This window comes from Mustela lutreola, chromosome 3, assembly GCF_030435805.1.
Source record: "Mustela lutreola isolate mMusLut2 chromosome 3, mMusLut2.pri, whole genome shotgun sequence".
Lineage (NCBI taxonomy): Eukaryota > Metazoa > Chordata > Mammalia > Carnivora > Mustelidae > Mustela > Mustela lutreola.
This window is the reverse complement of record NC_081292.1, coordinates 83,310,769-83,329,345: the sequence shown is the minus strand read 5'-3', so window position 1 is coordinate 83,329,345 and position 18,577 is coordinate 83,310,769. Positions and strand designations below refer to the sequence as shown.

The 18,577-nt window shown below is 35.5% G+C and overlaps 1 pseudogene; it reads left to right on the top strand.

Moving 5' to 3' along the window:
• Positions 1–17,134: 17,134 nt before the first annotated feature.
• Positions 17,135–17,656, top strand: LOC131827865 (large ribosomal subunit protein eL18-like; annotated as a pseudogene).
• The last annotated feature ends 921 nt before the right edge of the window (positions 17,657–18,577 follow it).

Genomic DNA, 18,577 nt, shown 5'->3' with positions numbered 1-18,577 from the left:
CAGGGAGCCCAGATTTCTATATAATTTTCCTGGAAGCAAAATCAGAAATCAAACCCCAAAATAATCACAATGAAAATCATTGAAGAAAACAGGTGTAAATTTTATGCTTCCTGAGCAGCCAGCTACTTTTGGCAGTTCAATTTATCTATTATTTAGCTTCTATGCTAATTATAGTAAAACAGAAAATTACGTAGAAGAAAAATTGATGAATATTTTGTCTAACATAATTTCAACACAAATAATATGTAGGTACTTACATATATGCATATATTTTTATGTGAGTATATAGTTTGCATGAATATATATATATATATATATATATATATATATATATATATATACTCACAGTAAATACATAGAGCCTTGTGTTCATTTTTATTAATAAGAAATACTGTACCTAAGTATCTTTCTGGGTTTGGGGAATGCTAGACACTTTATTTTATCTGAGTATAATTCAAAAGTGATAAGTTTTACCTTTATAAATTGTATAGTTTAATGCATTTTTAAGGAAAGATTAGAATAACTGCACCACCATACAATGTGTCTCCCCTGCCTTTTTCAGTTAAAGCCTCTTATCCAGGCTTGACCCTCATCTAACACAATTTAGATTAGATTTTCCTGTTCTAAATTTTATTTAAAATGAAATCCTACAGTTGGCAGAGTACACTTTTCTTCTTTGTTAAGGAAAATATCTTAGTCATTCATTTTGCTCTGTCCATGAAGTTCTCTCCTTTCTACTCATGAGCACATTCTTTTTTTTTTTTTTAAAGATTTTATTTATTTATTTGTCAGAGAGTGAGCACAGGCAGACAGAGTGGCAGGCAGAGGCAAAGGGAGAAGCAGGCTCCCCGCTGAGCAAGGAGCCTGATGTGGGACTCGATCCCAGGACGCTGGGATCATGACCTGAGCCGAAGGCAGCCGCGTAACCAACTGAGCCACCCAGGCGTCCCTCATGAGCACATTCTATAGCATGGGTACAGCATAGTTCATTTATCCATTACATGTTAAATATTTGGGCTTTATTTTCCAAGTTTGGACTGTTATAAATAGAATTCTTACAAACATTTTATAGAAATATTTGTGTGGACATATATTTTCACTTCTTTTAGGTAGACAATTATAAGAATTGTTGGGCCAAATGGTAAGTTGTAGGATTAATTTCACAAGAAATCACTAAACTATTTTGCAAAGTTGATGTTCAATATCATGTTCCCATCAGCGATATATGAAAGTTCCAAATGCTGCACATTTACTGTAATATCTTGTGTTTTCAGTCATTTCATTTCATTTTTAGTAGGTGTATTTCAGTCATTTCATTTTGCAGGTGTATTTGTATAATCAGCATAAAGTCTTTTGTTAGCTATATGCTTTGTAAATAGATTCTTTTGTCAGTGGTTCACTTTTCATTTTCTTAGAGATGTATTTTGAAGTGGACAAGCATTTAATTTAGATTAACCCCAATTTATTAATTCATTATCTTGATGAGCCATCTATTTTTGTTTTATATAAGGAAACATGCCTATACACAGTGAAACTAGCAAACTCCTATGCCCTCTATCTGAAGTTTATCATTTCAGCTATTATGTTTAGGTCCATGATACAATTACATGTGGAGTGAGGAAGTTTCAATTTTTGTCTGTATTTACTTTAATATGGATATCTAGTGGTCCCGATACCATTTTTTAAAGTGACTACCTTTCCTATTTGGAGTTTCCATGGAACTAAAAGAAAAAAACTAATTGGCAAATATGCATATATATATATATATATATATATATACACACACACACACACACACACATCTATTTTTTGTCAATAATACTGTTTTGATTACTGTTACTTTTTTGTAAAATTAAAATTAAGTAATATCTTTTCATTTTGAAATTTTCAGAATTACTTTGGCTATTCTGGGTCCATTGCCTTTTGATACAAATTTTGCGTAAGCTTGTCCCTTTTGGGGGGGGGAAACCTCCAATTTTTGTTTTTATTGGAATTGGTTTCAGTCATAGATCACATTGGGAAAAAATGACATCTTAACAATATTGAGCCTTTTATGTCATGAACAAAGTGTATCTCTCCATTTATTTATAGATGTTTGCTTATTTCAGTTATGTTTCATAATTTTTAGAGTGCTGGGTGGGTTTGGGTTTCATGATTATATTTTACTTTCTCTATTTTATTAATTTCCATTTTTGTTTTTATTATTATCTTACTATTCATATAAGATATACTTTTTCTTAAGATTTTTAAAAATATTTTACTTACTTATTTGACAGAGAGTGAGAGAGCACATGCAGGGCAAGCAGCAGAAGGAGAGGGAGAAGCAGGCCCCCTGCTGAGCAAGGAGCCCTGTGCAGGCTTTGATCCCAGGACCCTGAGATCATGACCTGGGCCTAAAGCAGATGCTTAAGCTTAACCAACTGAGCCACCTAGGCGTCCCTAATGTGTTCTTTTTTATCTATTACTTAAGATAAAAGATTAGGTCATTTATTTTAGTATCTCCTCTTTACTAATACAAGTCTTTAAAGCTTTTTGACTCCCTCAATGCATGGCTTTAGATGCCTCTTATAAATTTGACACACTATTTTCATTCAATTCACAATAATTTCTAATCTTTCTTATGATTTTTTTTCCAGTATTAAATTATTTAGAAGTGAAATTTTTAATTTCCAAATATTTGAAAACTTTCCAGATGCTTTTCTGATATTGGTTTCTATTTTAACTCCATTGATGTCAAAGAATGTATTTTCTATTATTTCAACCCTTTTAAAATGACTGACATCTGTTTTGTGTCTTAGCATATCATTTATGTTAGTGAAAGTTTCATGTACACTTCAAAAAATCTTTATTATGCTGTTGTTGAATAGGGTTTTCTATAAATGTCAGTTAGGGCTGTTTTGTTTGTTTTGTTTTGATCAATGTAGTTCAAATTTTCTATATCTTTATGATTTTCTTTCTACTTGTCCTATTTTATAGAGACAGGATCATTTAGTCTCTACCCACAGTATTTGGTTTGTCTATTTCTCTGTTTTAGTTTATCCATTTGTCTTAATGTATTTTGAAACTCTGTTATTAGTCACATGCCTATTTATCATTACAAAATATTGACTTTATATGTGAAAATGTATTTGTCCTAAAGTCTACTTTGTCTGAGAGCAGTAGGGCAGTGGCTTTTGCCTTCTTATTGTTCATTTTTATATAGATACTTTTCCTATTGCTTTTTTTTTAAACTTATCTATGTTCTGATATGCAAAATGAAGGTTTACGTACAATGCTTTTATCCATTATGATAGTCTTGCCTTTTCCCTCTGCATTTAGACTATTTACACTCAAAATAATTATTGCTATTATTAGGCTCATTTCAGTCATTTGGTGTTTGTGTTTTATATGCCATATGTGCACTTTGCTATTTCATTTCTCTTTGGAATAAGAAGTTCCTTATTCACTACAGAGTTTCAGCTGTAATTTTTATTGGTATGTTTTCTATGGTAACTCTAATTTTTACAACAGTGATTTTAACTTCCTACAGTTTAGTTTCAGCTGATATTTTATGATCTTATGATGTAATTTATGGTGAGATTAGAAAGTTTTAATTCTTAACTTTTAAATCTATATTTCAATTTCCTACCCTGTTCCCTGTGCTACTATAATTACAAATTTCATTTTTCACAAGATATAAAATCCACAATATAATTTATTTATTTTCTTTTAAACATTTACAAATAATTTTAAAATTTTTAAATGAGGAAAAAATCATATTCATTTATAAATTTAAGATTTCCAAATCTTCCTATAATGCTGGTCTCCTGGAGACAAAGTCTCTTAGCTTTTGCTTATCTGAAAATAATTTTATTATTTTACAGTCTCAGGTATTTTTTACATGGATAGTTTTTCTTTTCTTCCAGCATTTTAAAGGTTTCATTTCATTTTTATCTGGCTTCTATTATTTTTGATGAGAACTTTTAAAAAATTCTTACATTTATCTTTCTTTATATAAAAAATATCTTTCTTTAAAGTCAAAGTTGGTGGACTCACAATTCGGACTTCAAGCTCTGTTACAAAGCTGTCATCATCAAGAAAGTATGGTACTGGAACAAAAATAGACACATAAATCAATGGAACAGAATAGAGAGCCCAGAAATAGACCCTCAACTCTATGGTCAACTAATCTTTGACAAAGCAGGAAAGAATGTCCAATGGAAAAAAGACAGCCTCTTCAATAAATGGTGCTGGGAAAATTGGATAGTCACATGCATAAAAATTAAATTGGACCATTTCTTTACACCACACACGAAAATGGACTCCAAATGGATGAAGGACCTCAATGTGCGAAAGGAATCCATCAAAATCCTTGAGAAGAATACAGGCAGCAACCTCTTCGACCTCAGCCGCAGCAACGTCTTCCTAGGAACATCACCAAAGGCAAGGGAAGCAAGGGCAAAAATGAACTATTGGGATTTCATCAAGATCAAAAGCTTTTGCACAGCAAAGGAAACAGTTAACAAAATCAAAAGCCAACTGACAGAATGGGAGAAGATATTTGCAAACAACATATCAGATAAAGGGCTAGTATCCAAAATCTATAAAGAACTTATCAAACTCAACACCAAAAGAATAAATAATCTAATCAAGAAATGGGCAGAGGAAATGAACAGACATTTCTGTAAAGAAGACACCCAGATGGCCAACAGACACATGAAAAAATGCTCCACATCACTCAACATCAGGGAAATACAAATCAAAACCACAATGAGATATCACCTCACACCAGTCAGAATGGCTAAAATAAAAAAGTCAGGAAATGACAGATTCCAGCGAGGATGGGGAGAGAGGGGAACCCTCCTACACTTTTGGTGGGAATGCAAGCTGGTGCAACCACTCTGGAAAATAGCATGGAGGTTCCTCAAAATGTTGAAAATAGAGCTACCCTATGACCCAGCAATTGCACTTTTGGGTATTTACCCTAAAGATACAAACATAGTGATCCAAAGGGGCACATGCACCCAAATGTTTATAGCAGCAATGTCCACAATAGCCAAACTATGGAAAGAACTTAGATGTCCATCAACAGATGAATGGATAAAGAGGAGGTGGTATATATACACAATGGAATACTATGCAGACATCAAAAGAAATGAAATCTTGCCATTTGAGATGACATGGATGGAACTAGAGGGTATCATGCTTAGCGAAATAAGTCAAGCGGAGAAAGACAACTATCAAATGATCTCCCTGATATGAGGAAGTGGTGATGCAATATGGGGGATTAAGGAGGTAGGAGAAGAATAAATGAAGCAAGATGGGATTGGGAGGGAGACAAACCATAAGTGACTCTTAATCTTACAAAACAAACTGAGGGTTGCTGGGGGGAGGGTGGTTGGAAAAAGTGGGGTGGGATTATGGACATTGGAGAGGGTATGTGCTATGGTGAGTGCTGTGAAGTGTGTAAACCTGGCAATTCACAGACCTGTACCCCTGGGGATAAAAATACATTATATGTTTATAAAAATTCTTAAAAAAAAAAATCTTTCTTTTATTTTTATTCCTTTTATGTCCTCCATATTACTGGTTTTCAAAAAGTTAATTATGGCTTGTTTTAACGTTTTTCTTTTTTTTTCTTTGTTGCTTTTTTAATTTTGCTGAGGTGTTATTTCATAATTTTCATAATATTTGAAAAAGATTCCAGCACATTATCGCCACATGTTTTTTTCACCACTTCTCCCCTTTCCTGGAACTCTAGTTGCACATCCTGACCTCTTTGTCTTGTCCCTCATGTCCTTGAATCTCTATTCATTTTAAGTTCATTAATCTAGTTTTTTCTTTTGTAGTTAATTCTTTAAATAATAATTTTTAAATGAAAATCTGTTAATAATTCTTTAAAGGAAAAACTCTTACTTCAAATATTATATTTTTATTTCCAGAACTTTCATTCACTTCTTTCCTACATCTTCTATTTTCTCTTCTTATTATATTTATATTTTCCTTTAAAGTTTTGAGCATTTAAAAATATTTATAATATAAAGTATAAAATTCTTATCTTCTAATTCTAGTGTGTTTGCTCTTTATTTACTTATTTTTTTATTTGTATTAACTGACTATTCTCCTGTTTCTGTTTATATTTTCTGCTTCTTGGCATGTCTACTAATTTTTGATTGGATGCGTGACACTTTGTTTGAGTCCTATCTTCGTTGACTTCTTTCTGTGAACATGTTTTACAAAGACTTGAACTAATTCTGGCCTGAAGTTATGTCACTTGTATACCAGCTACATGTTTTTCAGAATAGCTATTAAGCTTTCTTTAGGACAAATCTATAGTAGTATGTAGCTTGGCTAAGCATTACTATTATGTGAGACTTCTGATACTACTACTAAATGTTTATGTATTCAGTGAGGTTTCTCCACTCTGGATCATGAGGTTTCAAAAGTTTTCAGCCTTTATGAACTCTGAAAATTGTTCATCTGATCCTTAAAGTTGTTCTTTTTTGATAGATTTTAACTCTCAAGATTTGTAGTTTCACTTACACATTCGCAGATTTATGTTCAGCCAGAGACTCAAGGTTACCCCATTCAGGTTCTGGGGATTTCTTTGTAGAACTTCCTTCTCTTTGGTATTTTATCCCACAAAATATTGACACCTTGTAATCCCCCAGAATGTTATTATCCCTTAACTCAGAAAGAATACTGGGGTTTGTTCAGATTTATCCTTCTTAAATCTTAGTTTGTAAGTTCTATCTATCTTTAAATCTGTCTTTACAATGATTAATTCCTTTCTTGGAAGCACAGTTATGTACTGCATGTGGTCCCAATTACCCAAAAACTAATTTCATATAATTTGCCTAACTGTCTACTTTTCTGAGATGGCAAATCAAAAAGCTTACTCCTTCACAGACAAAAGTGAATTATTCTATCTTTTAAATTTTCTCCCTGATGTCAAAATAATGTGAGAATAATTATTTGTCATTTACTCTCAACCCAGCAAATTTCTCTGTGTTTTATGTGTTTTTAAGTGATTTAATATTATTTTCTCCATTTTCCAACAAAATGACAATACTTAGGCTTATAAAGCTTTAATTTATGTGAATTTTCTTAAGATCATATGATAAGAAAAGTGATAAGCCCTTTGATGCAAGGCATTCTGACTCCAGAGAGTTCATTCTTTAACACTCAATTTACATCTATTCTATAGTCAGATCTTATTTATTTAAATCACAGGGCTATTCTATGAAGTTTAGGAAAAAAATATATAATACTATATATATATATATATATATATATATATATATAATATAAAGAATGAGTAAACTAAGCTTTATAGAAATTTATGAAACATGTTATTTGAATTACTTGATTTCCAAGAGATTGAACTTTATGATCTCTCTCACTATAATTTTTCTTTCAACCCTGATTAATTCCCCAATTTTCACTGAAACAGCTCTTCACTAATATGAAGACTTTCAGGTACTTACCACTTTTCCATTCTTAAAATCTATTCAGGTCTTCACTTACCTATAGACCCCTATAATATTTACAAATACATTTTTTATTTTCCCTCTGCCTTGATATTATGTACCCTTAGCATATCATGTCTTCTGCAATCTCCAGGTTACTGAAATTTGCTACAGAGGATCACAGGACCATATCTGCTGTTTGTATTCAATTCTCTAGTTAACTACCAGGACAGAATACGCAGGATAGACAAAAGGGATACAATGCTTAGAACCAAACCTAATCCCTGCAATGTGGAAATTTCAAAGAAAATATGACCTACTTTTAATGTTGATTGTATTAAAACCCATGACTTACAAGATTAAGCAACAGAAATTTCTAGGTATGTAGTTATTTTCCATTTGCCTTATCATCATATATTTTGTCTAACTTTTATACCTTCTGTGCTCTGGAGACATGATTATGACATACTGCATCACATACTTCCATTATCCCCTTAGTTCTAGAAAGGAGACTATTGGGAAATAAGAGAAGAGGAAACTATTTTGTCCTAATCCAGCATGTCATATTACTCATCTTTTCACTTTGCTCTACCTGCACAACTCCAGCTCTCATAAGGCACCAATAACACCATTCCTTCTCCTTGCCCTTTAAGCAAAGGGATATAATAAATTCATATTGTAGTTAGTCCAGAAATAACATGTCAATTCCATAAACTTTTCCACACTCTTACAATAACTCCATTAAATTGTCTTTAAATCTCTGTCTAGGGTTTCTTTTGTGTCCTGATGGAACTATGACTGATAAATCATGCCAGACCAAAAAATCATCAATAAACAAGTAGAATAATCTTCAACAATTTCATAGAACCCGATAGGGGATTATGATCATGAATGCAATCTATGTGAGAGATTATTTCATAAACAGCAGGATATGTTTTGGCATAGAAAAATCTCTGGTCTTTATGAGGATGAACTAGTAATACTAAGTTTTATTTCCAGATCTAACAGAGGATCAAGGTATCATCATATTAGCAAAACAAGAATCTCAAGCATGAAATAAAACTGAGTTACTTGGGTAGCTGAAGAAAAAACAAGAACAAACATAAATTAAACTATGTACTCAATTAACCTTAATACATTGAAATCACATTTGAGTAATCTTGAAAACTGCAGAGGGATTGAACATACAAACATTTCAAGGGACAGAGCAAGAGAGGTTTTGCAATGGTAGCATGGATTCATGGACCTCTCTCAACGGTACTGGTATTAGAGTAAGATTGGCTTGAGACTGTCTCAATTTGGTCATTTTATAATTTCATCCTAAAGTAATAATGTTCCCTTTTATTCTAAAAAACTGTCATTCTATATTAAGATGACATAATTTGCAGAACTTCACTTTTTTTTTTCCCCATCAGTATTTCCTGACCTCACTAAAGAGACTGTTATTTGTCCAGACTGGTCTGATACCTCGATCATCAACTACCAGAAGAAAAAGATCAGAGTGCACAGATTTAGTGCATGGGTGAGTCTCTGGACACTAATAAGCCACTCCCATCAGTGTCTACTATGAATTTTCATGTTATGTTAGATACATTAGAAGCTGTAATTAAGTTAAAAAAAATATCCCTTAGAAACACCAAGTATGAATGCAGCATAACCAAAATTTGATCTTGAAAAGTTTGACTAGATGGATGGATAATGAATTGTTGTATGGAGACACCACTGGAAGAAACAGTGGACCCTATAAAAGTTTGGTAATGACATCATATAAATATAACTTTTAAAACTGGAAATAGAAAATAGAAATGTATTTCTGTAAATGAATTATCAAAGATCAGCAATATTTTGAATGTAGGGATGAAAGATACAGACAGAAAGTAATCAAATGCAACTTTAGGCTTTCAGGCTAAATGACTGAATTCATATCAACATCATTGACTAAGACCAATAAAACTAAAGGAGGCACATCTTTGGGCAAATAAAACATGATTAGTATTTGACAGAATAAAAATAGATGTCTTGGTGGACTTCACATTTTATCTCAGAAATATAAGAACCTGATAAGAATATAGTTCCCACTCTTACAATAGGAGGAAAGCCAGACTAAGTACAAATTCATGACTTGCCCAAAGATTAGGTTGCAGAGCAAACAATTACAGGTAATTTGGAGAGACCTTGATGCCTTCAGGGGGAAATACAACTCAACATATTTGGTAGATGATGAATGCCATGTAAGCCAACAGGAATATTGGCCTAGACATTTTAAATAAATTTCAAATGATGCAGGCTTAATCCCCCACCACTGCACTAATAAGTACAGGAAAAAAACATAGCTGCTGAGAACATTGTATTGTTTGTTAAGGACAGATTCCTCCTGGGGGGCAGTGTAAAAGAAAGATCCACAACCTAGTGAAGAGTCCCAAAGAGACACAGGGAGCAAACATAAACCCTTTGGCAGATTAACTCACTCCCTAAACACAAGATATCACACGAGAAATTTGAAGGCTCTGGTACACTGAGAGCAACTAAAGCAATAAGAAACTTCAAACTCAGTCCAATTACTAACTATATCAAGAGAAATCCCACATTAAAGTGCTAACAGAAAGAAAGTCATACTCATTTTTAAATATAAACAAACAAAAATTAAAAAAAAATAAACAAATATGCTTCAGTATTTACTGTCTTATATAAGACATATGGTTTTCAAGCAAAAATAATGAGGCATATCAAAAGGCAAGACAAAACACATTCTAAAGACAAAAGAATTTTCAGAATCAAAATCAAATAAACAGTTAGTGAAACTAACAGAAAAAGGATTTAAATTAATATTAATATGTCAAAGTCTCCAACGGAAAAAGTAGAAAGTATGTAACATCAAATGTAAATCACTTCAGCAAATGCATGGAAACTATAACAATTATATAAATGGAAATGTCATAATTTAAAAAAACCCACAGACACTGAAATAATTTCTTTGAAAGCTTATCAGAAGACTTTACACAGTTGAGGAAACTATTAGTGAACTTGGAGACAGGTTAATAGAAATTTTACAAAATAAAATGCAAAAGTAAAAAGAAGTAAAAAAAAAAAATCAACAAAGAACCCAAGAGCTGTGGGAAATATCAACAGTTTAATAAATTAGATTCCTAGCTGGAGAAAAGGAAGAGAATAAAGCATAAGAAATAAATGACAATAAAAGAAATGGCTCAGAAAATGAAATTAATGGTAGGCACCAAATCACAGTAGCTCAGAAAACATCAAGGTAATAAGTACAAAACAAACAAACACTGTCGCAGAGCATGTTTATATTTAAACCTCTGCAAATTAAGACCAAAAGAAAATCTTGAAGGGAAGCTGAGGGGTAGGCATTACCAGCGTAATTATTATTTACAGAGGAAGAAAGATAAGAATGACAAGAGACAGTTTTCAGAAAGCCGCTCTCTCAAGCAAAATTTGAAAGAATTGTTTGCCAACAGACATATTCTATAGGAAGGGATTTCTTCAGGAAGAAGGAATATGAAATAGGAATATAAAAGATTCTGGAAGATTGAAGTGTTTGGTTACAAAGATATCATACAAGGGACTTTTTAAGGAACTGAGTGATATTGATGTGATACATATACACTCATTCACTTGTCAAGTCCTATACAACTGTACATCCCAAACAGGGAACATTACCCTCTGAAAGTCTTTAAAAATCAACCAAAATGTTGGGAATGGAAGAGATGTGTAAGTCTGAAGACAAAATATGTGCATAAATATTGTATTCTACTTGGTAAATTCTGACACTATTTTACAGTGTTGAACAAACAAGTAAATGCAGGATAGTGTATGAGAGTTCAGTTTTTGCCTTGGATAAAGAATTTAGAAGGAACAAAGAGGAAGAAGATGTTGGAAGGAACCCTGTAAAACTGGACTAGAGTAAGATATATCAGTATGAACTCATCTTTATCTTAATACACACACACACACACACACACACACACAGGGGGATACAAAAATAACTGTAGACATGTGTGGTTTAGCAGACATATTTCTAGGTTCCTTACCAAATAGGCTTACAGGAAGTGACACCCCAGTAACAATGAAAACTCCAGATATTGTTATTCTAATACCATTCTTTGACTAAAGCAAAGAGAGATCCTTAGGGAAATGCTGATTCTAAGCCTAGGATGGGGGGAAAAAATGAGATATGCTTGGAGCATCTTGTAAGTACAAGAAAGTAAGGAGATGCTAAAAAACAAAACAAAACAAAAAACAGCAGGTGATGAAGTTAGGTCAAAAGGACACAACAGTCACTATGAAAGAGTTCCCAATGGCCAAAACTGTAGTAATTAGAGAAACAAAATAAAAGATAATCGTATTGAGTCAAGATGGCGGAGAAGTAGCAGGCTGAGACTACTTCAGCTAGCTGGAGATCAGCTAGATAGCTTATCTAAAGATTGCAAACAACTGAAAATCCATCGGCAGATCGAAGACAAGAAGAACAGCAATTCTGGAAACAGAAAAACAACCACTTTCTGAAAGGTAGGACCGGTGGAGAAGTGAATCCAAAGCGATGGGAAGATAGACCCCGGGGGGAGGGGCCAGCTCCCAGCAAGCGGCGGAGCAACGGCGCACAAAATCAGGACTTTTAAAAGTCTGTTCCGCTGAGGGACATCACTCCAGAGGCTAAACCGGGGTGAAGCCCACTCGGGGTCAGCGTGGCCTCAGGTCCCGCAGGGTCACAGAAGGATCGGGGGTGTCTGAGTGTCGCAGAGCTTGCGGGTATTGGAACGGGAAAGCCGGCTACAGAGACAGAGCCGACAGTAAGCTCACAGCTCGGTGTTACCTTGAAACGGTCGCAGGCTCGGTGAACTCGGAGCGCGGCCAGAGGTCAGGCAGATGGGAGTAACTGGGCGCTGTTCTCTGAGGGCGCACTGAGGAGTGGGGCCCTGGGCTCTCGGCTCCTCCGGGCTGGAGACCAGGAGGCCGCCATTTGTATTCCCCGTCCTCTGGAACTCTACGGAAAGTGATCAGGGAACAAAAGCTCCTGAAAGCAAACCCGAGCGAATTACTCACCCCGGCCCCTGTTAAGGGCAGTCCAATTCCGCCTGGGGCGAAGACACTTGAGAATCACTACAACAGGCCCCTCCCCCAGAAGATCAACAAGAAATCCAGCCAAGACCAAGTTCACCTACCAAGGAGTGCGGTTTCAATACCAAGGAGAGCAGCAGAATTCCAGAGGAGGAGAAAGCAAAGCATGGAACTCATGGCTTTTTCCCTGTGATTTTTTTTAGTCTTGAAGTTAATTTAATTTTTTTCTTTTTCATTTTTTTGTGTTTTTTTTCTCACCTTCTGGTAAATTTTTTTTAAACTTTTACCTTTTTCTTTTTTAACATTTTTTAACTAGTTTATCCAATATATATATATTTTTCTTATTTGTTTTCTTTTTTTAATTCTTTTCTTTTCTTTTCTTTTCTTTTCTTTTTCTTTTTTCTTTTTTTTTTCCTTTCTTCCTTTTTGAACATCTTTTTATCCCCTTTCTCCCCCCTCACGATTTGGGATCTCTTCTAATTTGGTTAAAGCATATATTCCTGGGGTTGTTGCCACCCTTTTAGTATTTTACTTGCTTCTTCATATACTCTTATCTGGACAAAATGACAAGACGGAAAAATTAAACGCAAAAAAAAGAACAAGAGGCAGTACCGAAGGCTAGGGACATAATCAATACAGATATTGGTAATATGTCAGATCTAGAGTTCAGAATGACAATTCTCAAGGTTCTAGCCAGGCTCGAAAAAGGCATGGAAGATATTAGAGAAACCCTCTCAAGAGATATAAAAGCCCTTTCTGGAGAAATAAAAGAACTAAAATCTAGCCAAGTTGAAATCAAAAAAGCTATTAATGAGGTGCAATCAAAATGGAGGCTCTCACTGCTAGGATAAATGAGGCAGAAGAAAGAATTAGTGATATAGAAGACCAAATGACAGAGAATAAAGAAGCTGAGCAAAAGAGGGACAAACAGCTACTGGACCACGAGGGGAGAATTCGAGAGATAAGTGACACCATAAGATGAAACAACATCAGAATAATTGGGATTCCAGAAGAAGAAGAAAGAGAGAGGGGAGCAGAAGGTATACTGGAGAGAATTATTGGGGAGAATTTCCCCAATATGGCAAAGGGAATGAGCATCAAAATTCAGAAGGTTCAGAGAACGCCCCTCAAAATCAATAAGAATAGGCCCACACCCCAACACCTAATAAAATTTACAAGTCTCAGTGACAAAGAGAAAATCCTGAAAGCAGCCCGGGAAAAGAAGTCTGTAACATACAATGGTAAAAATATTAGATTGGCAGCTGACTTATCCACAGAGACCTGGCAGGCCAGTAAGAGCTGGCATGATATTTTCAGAGCAGTAAACGAGAAAAAGATGCAGCCAACAATACTATATCCAGCTAGGCTATCATTGAAAATAGAAGGAGACATTAAAACCTTTCAGGACAAACAAAAACTGAAAGAATTTGCAAACACCAAACCAGCTCTACAGGAAATATTGAAAGGGGTCCTCTAAGCAAAGAGAGAGCCTACAAGTGGTAGATCAGAAAGGAACAGAGACCATATACAGTAACAGTCACCTTATAGGCAATACAATGGCACTAAAAGGAAATTAAAGGCATCCAAATCGGCAAAGAAGAAGTCAAATTATCACTCTTCGCAGATGATATGATACTATATGTGGAAAACCCAAAAGACTCCACTCCAAAACTGCTAGAACTTATACAGAAATTCAGTAAAGTGTCAGGATATAAAATCAATGCACAGAAATCAGTTGCATTTCTCTACACCAACAGCAAGACAGAAGAAAGAGAAATTAAGGAGTCAATCCCATTTACAATTGCACCCAAAACCATAAGATACCTAGGAATAAACCTAACCAAAGAGGCATAGAATCTATAGTCAGAAAACTATAAAGTACTCATGAAAGAAATTGAGGAAGACACAAAGAAATGGAAAAATGTTCCATGCTCCTGGATTGGAAGAATAAATATTGTGAAATGTCTATGCTACCTAAAGCAATCTACCCATTTAATGCAATTCCTATCAAAGAACCATTCATCTTTTTCAAAGAAATGGAACAAATAATTCTAAAATTTATATGGAACCAGAAAAGACCTCGAATAGCCAAAGGGATATTGAAAAAGAAAGCCAATGTTGGTGGCATGACAATTCCGGACTTCAAGCTCTATTACAAATCTGTCATTATCAAGACAGCATGGTACTGGCACAAAAACAGACCCATAGATCAATGGAACAGAATAGAGAGCCCAGAAATATACCCTCAACTCTACAGTCAACTAATCTTTGACAAAGCAGGAAAGAATGTCCAATGGAAAAAAGACAGCCTCTTCAATAAATGGTGCTGGGAAAATTGGACAGCCACATGCAGAAAAATGAAATTGGACCATTTCCTTACACCACACACGAAAATAGACTCAAAATGGATGAAGGACCTCAATGTGCGAAAGGAATCCATCAAAATCCTTGAGGAGTACACAGGCAGCAACCTCTTTGACCTCAGCCGCAGCAACATCTTCCTAGGAACAACGCCAAAGGCAAGGGAAGCAAGGGCAAAAATGAACTATTGGGATTTCATCAAGATCAAAAGCTTTTGCACAGCAAAAGAAACTGTTAACAAAATCAAAAGACAACTGACAGAATGGGAGAAGATATTTGCAAACGACATATCAGATAAAGGACTAGTATCCAGAATCTATAAATAACTTAGCAAATTCAACACCCAAAGAATAATCCAATCAAGAAATGGGCAGAGGGGCGCCTGGGTGGCTCAGTGGGTTAAGCCGCTGCCTTCGGCTCAGGTCATGATCTCAGGGTCCTGGGATCGAGTCCCGCATCGGGCTCTCTGCTCAGCAGGGAGCCTGCTTCCTCCTCTCTCTCTCTCTGCCTGCCTCTCTGCCTACTTGTAATCTCTGTCAAATAAATAAATAAATCTTTAAAAAAAAAAAAAAAAAAAGAAATGGGCAGAGTACATGAACAGACATTTCTGCAAAGAAGACATCCAGATGGCCAACAGACACATGAAAAAGTGCTCCATATCACTTGGCATCAGGGAAATACAAATCAAAACCACAATGAGATATCACCTCACACCAGTCAGAATGGCTAAAATCAACAAGTCAGGAAATGACAGATGCTGGCGAGGATGCGGAGAAAGGGGAACCCTCCTACACTGTTGGTGGGAATGCAAGCTGGTGCAGCCACTCTGGAGAACAGCATGGAGGTTCATCAAAATGTTGAAAATAGAACTGTCCTATGACCCAGCAATTGCACTTTTGGGTATTTACCCTAAAGATACAAATATAGTGATCCAAAGGGGCACGTGCACCTGAATGTTTATAGCAGCAATGTCCACAATAGCCAAACTATGGAAAGAACGTAGATGTCAATCAACAGATGAATGGATAAAGAGGAGGTGGTATATATACACAATGGAATACTATGCAGCCATCAAAAGAAATGAAATCTTGCCATTTGAGATGACATGGATGGAACTAGAGCGTATCATGCTTAGCGAAATAAGTCAAGCGGAGAAAGACAACTATCAAATGATCTCCCTGATATATGAGGAAGTGGTGATGCAATATGGGGGATTAAGGAGGTAGGAGAAGAATAAATGAAGCAAGATGGGATTGGGAGGGAGACAAACCATAAGTGACTCTTAATCTCACAAAACAAACTGAGGGTTGCTGGGGGGAGGGGGGTTGGGAGAAGAGGGTAGGATTATGGACATTGGGGAGGGTGTGTGCTTTGGTGAATGCTGTGAAGTGTGTAAACCTGATGATTCACAGACCTGTACCCCTGGGGATAAAAATATATATTTATAAAAAATAAAAAATAAAATAAAAATAAAATAAAAAAATAAATAAATAAAAAGAAAGAGGTTATGAGCAAAAAAAAAAAAAAAGATAATCGTATTAAATTATAACCTTAAAGTGTAAAATAATTATTCATGACTCCATACTGATATAAATAAGTGAGGGAGAGGGGCCAACTCTTCCTTACAGGAGAGTTATTAATTTTGGAAGAAACAAGAAAAATAGAAAATCACTATTGGAAGACCATCATGATAATAGGTGCTGCCAAGATCCACTAATAAGTGCTAAAACTGGTGGGCAAAACTTGAAATAGAAAAATGATAGTTGGGTAACATCAATATATCTCCCACAAATAATGTATTACATATTGTGGTGGTATTAATATACTTCCACAAATTCTCTGAAATTCTCCTTTTCAGAATGTGGACATTAATCCACCTGCCTTGTGTGTGGATGGAAATAGGAACTCACTTCTAAGGAATAGGGTTTTGAAAGAGGGACAATATACTGTCTTTACAAAGGAGAAACCAGGAAGACACTATGTCAAACAAGAGATTATGTTTAACATAACCAAAATAAATTATACTGATAGTATGCACCTGGAAGGACAGAAAAAGATGCTTAACTTTTGTGTAATTCCTCTTTTATGGTCCCTGCCTAATCACCACCACCCCTCCCAAAAAAATCAGGCAAACTCAAATTGAGATATTCTTCAAATTATTTACCAACACTTTTCAAAAGAATCTTCATGAAAAACATGAAAATTTTTGGTTCTCTCTTTCCAGACCTGGCTGATAAGGAGGCACCATCATGGGAATCAACATCCACCACAACAAGGACTGAAAGTTGCAGTGCCATGAGCCCAAGAGGCAGGACATCTACCTGAGATGTTGGTCAAGTTGTACAGCTTTCTTGCTGGGTAAACCAACTCCACATTTAGGTGATTTGGGTTAGAGCGGTTGTTCATATGTTGCAGCAACTGTCTACCTCAGATGTAATCTTGGGTGATCAAGAGGATGAAGCTACCTGACCAGGAAATCAAAACAGCTGCTGTTGTAGGTACCATAACTGATGATATGCATGCCCAGGAGGTGTCCAAACTGAAGGTGTGCACACTGCACATGAGCAGTCGTGCCTGGAGGTGCGTCCTCAAAGTTGGGGCAAAAGCTTTACCTTTGACCAGTTGGCCTGGAGTCCTCCAAGGGCCATGGTACCATCTTGCTCTCCGGTCCAGGCAAGGGCTGAGAGGTATCCAGGCCTTTCAGCAAGACCCCAGGAACCCTGCACAGTCACAAAAAACTCTATTTGCAATCTAAGGGCCAGAAGTACTAGCACCACCAGAGCCTGCAGAGCCACCCAGTACTAAAACTAACTGCAGATCCTGCCTTGTTATTAAAAAGATCTTGGATGCTGGGGGTGGGGGAGGGAGGGAGTAGCGAAAAAAATTTTTTTTTAAATTTTGTATTTATTTGAAAGAGAGAGCACACCAGTCGGGGGAGGGAGAGGCCTAGGAAGAGGGATAAGCAGACTCTCTGCTGAGCAGGGAGCCTGACATGGGGCCCCATCCCAGGATTCCCCAAGTGAGATCATGACCTGAGCAGAAGTCATATGCTTAACCAATGGAGCCACCCAGGCACCTCCGAGGGGGGGGGGGGGGGAAGAAAGAAAGAAAAAGTAAATACTGTTTTTCTGAAGTTGCTAGAATATCATTACATAATTCCCACTGACAGCAAGTTCTGATAACAAATCCTACTCCTTTGGTATTTTGATACGAAAAAAGTGAGGGCCTACACAGCTGAAGCATTCATAAGGAGCACAGTACAAAGCCTAGTTAATGAATTCAGATTGAATGTGTGAAAATAGGGACAGTAGACAAATATTTTTTTTTCCTTATGTAGGTATTTCTTTTCTAATAATTAAAAATTAAAAAGTTGCTAAATTTTCCATTCTTCACCAATGAATTAAATATGTATTTCGAGTTACAGAATATGAAAGAACTTGGTATTGATTTTTTTTTTTTAATTATAGCAGAGTTCCCTACTTTCAGATTAATCCAATGGGAGTTTACTTTGAAAGTCACAAAATTGAACCTGAGAGAGCAAATTTGAATATCATATTTGAAATAGGCTTAAGAAATTAATACTATAATTATGAAACCTCCTGTTAATGGAATAAAGTGCTAACGTATAAACCAATAATTCCATACACAAAATAAGTCTATAAAATTTAGCCCGTTATTGGCCTATCTATAGA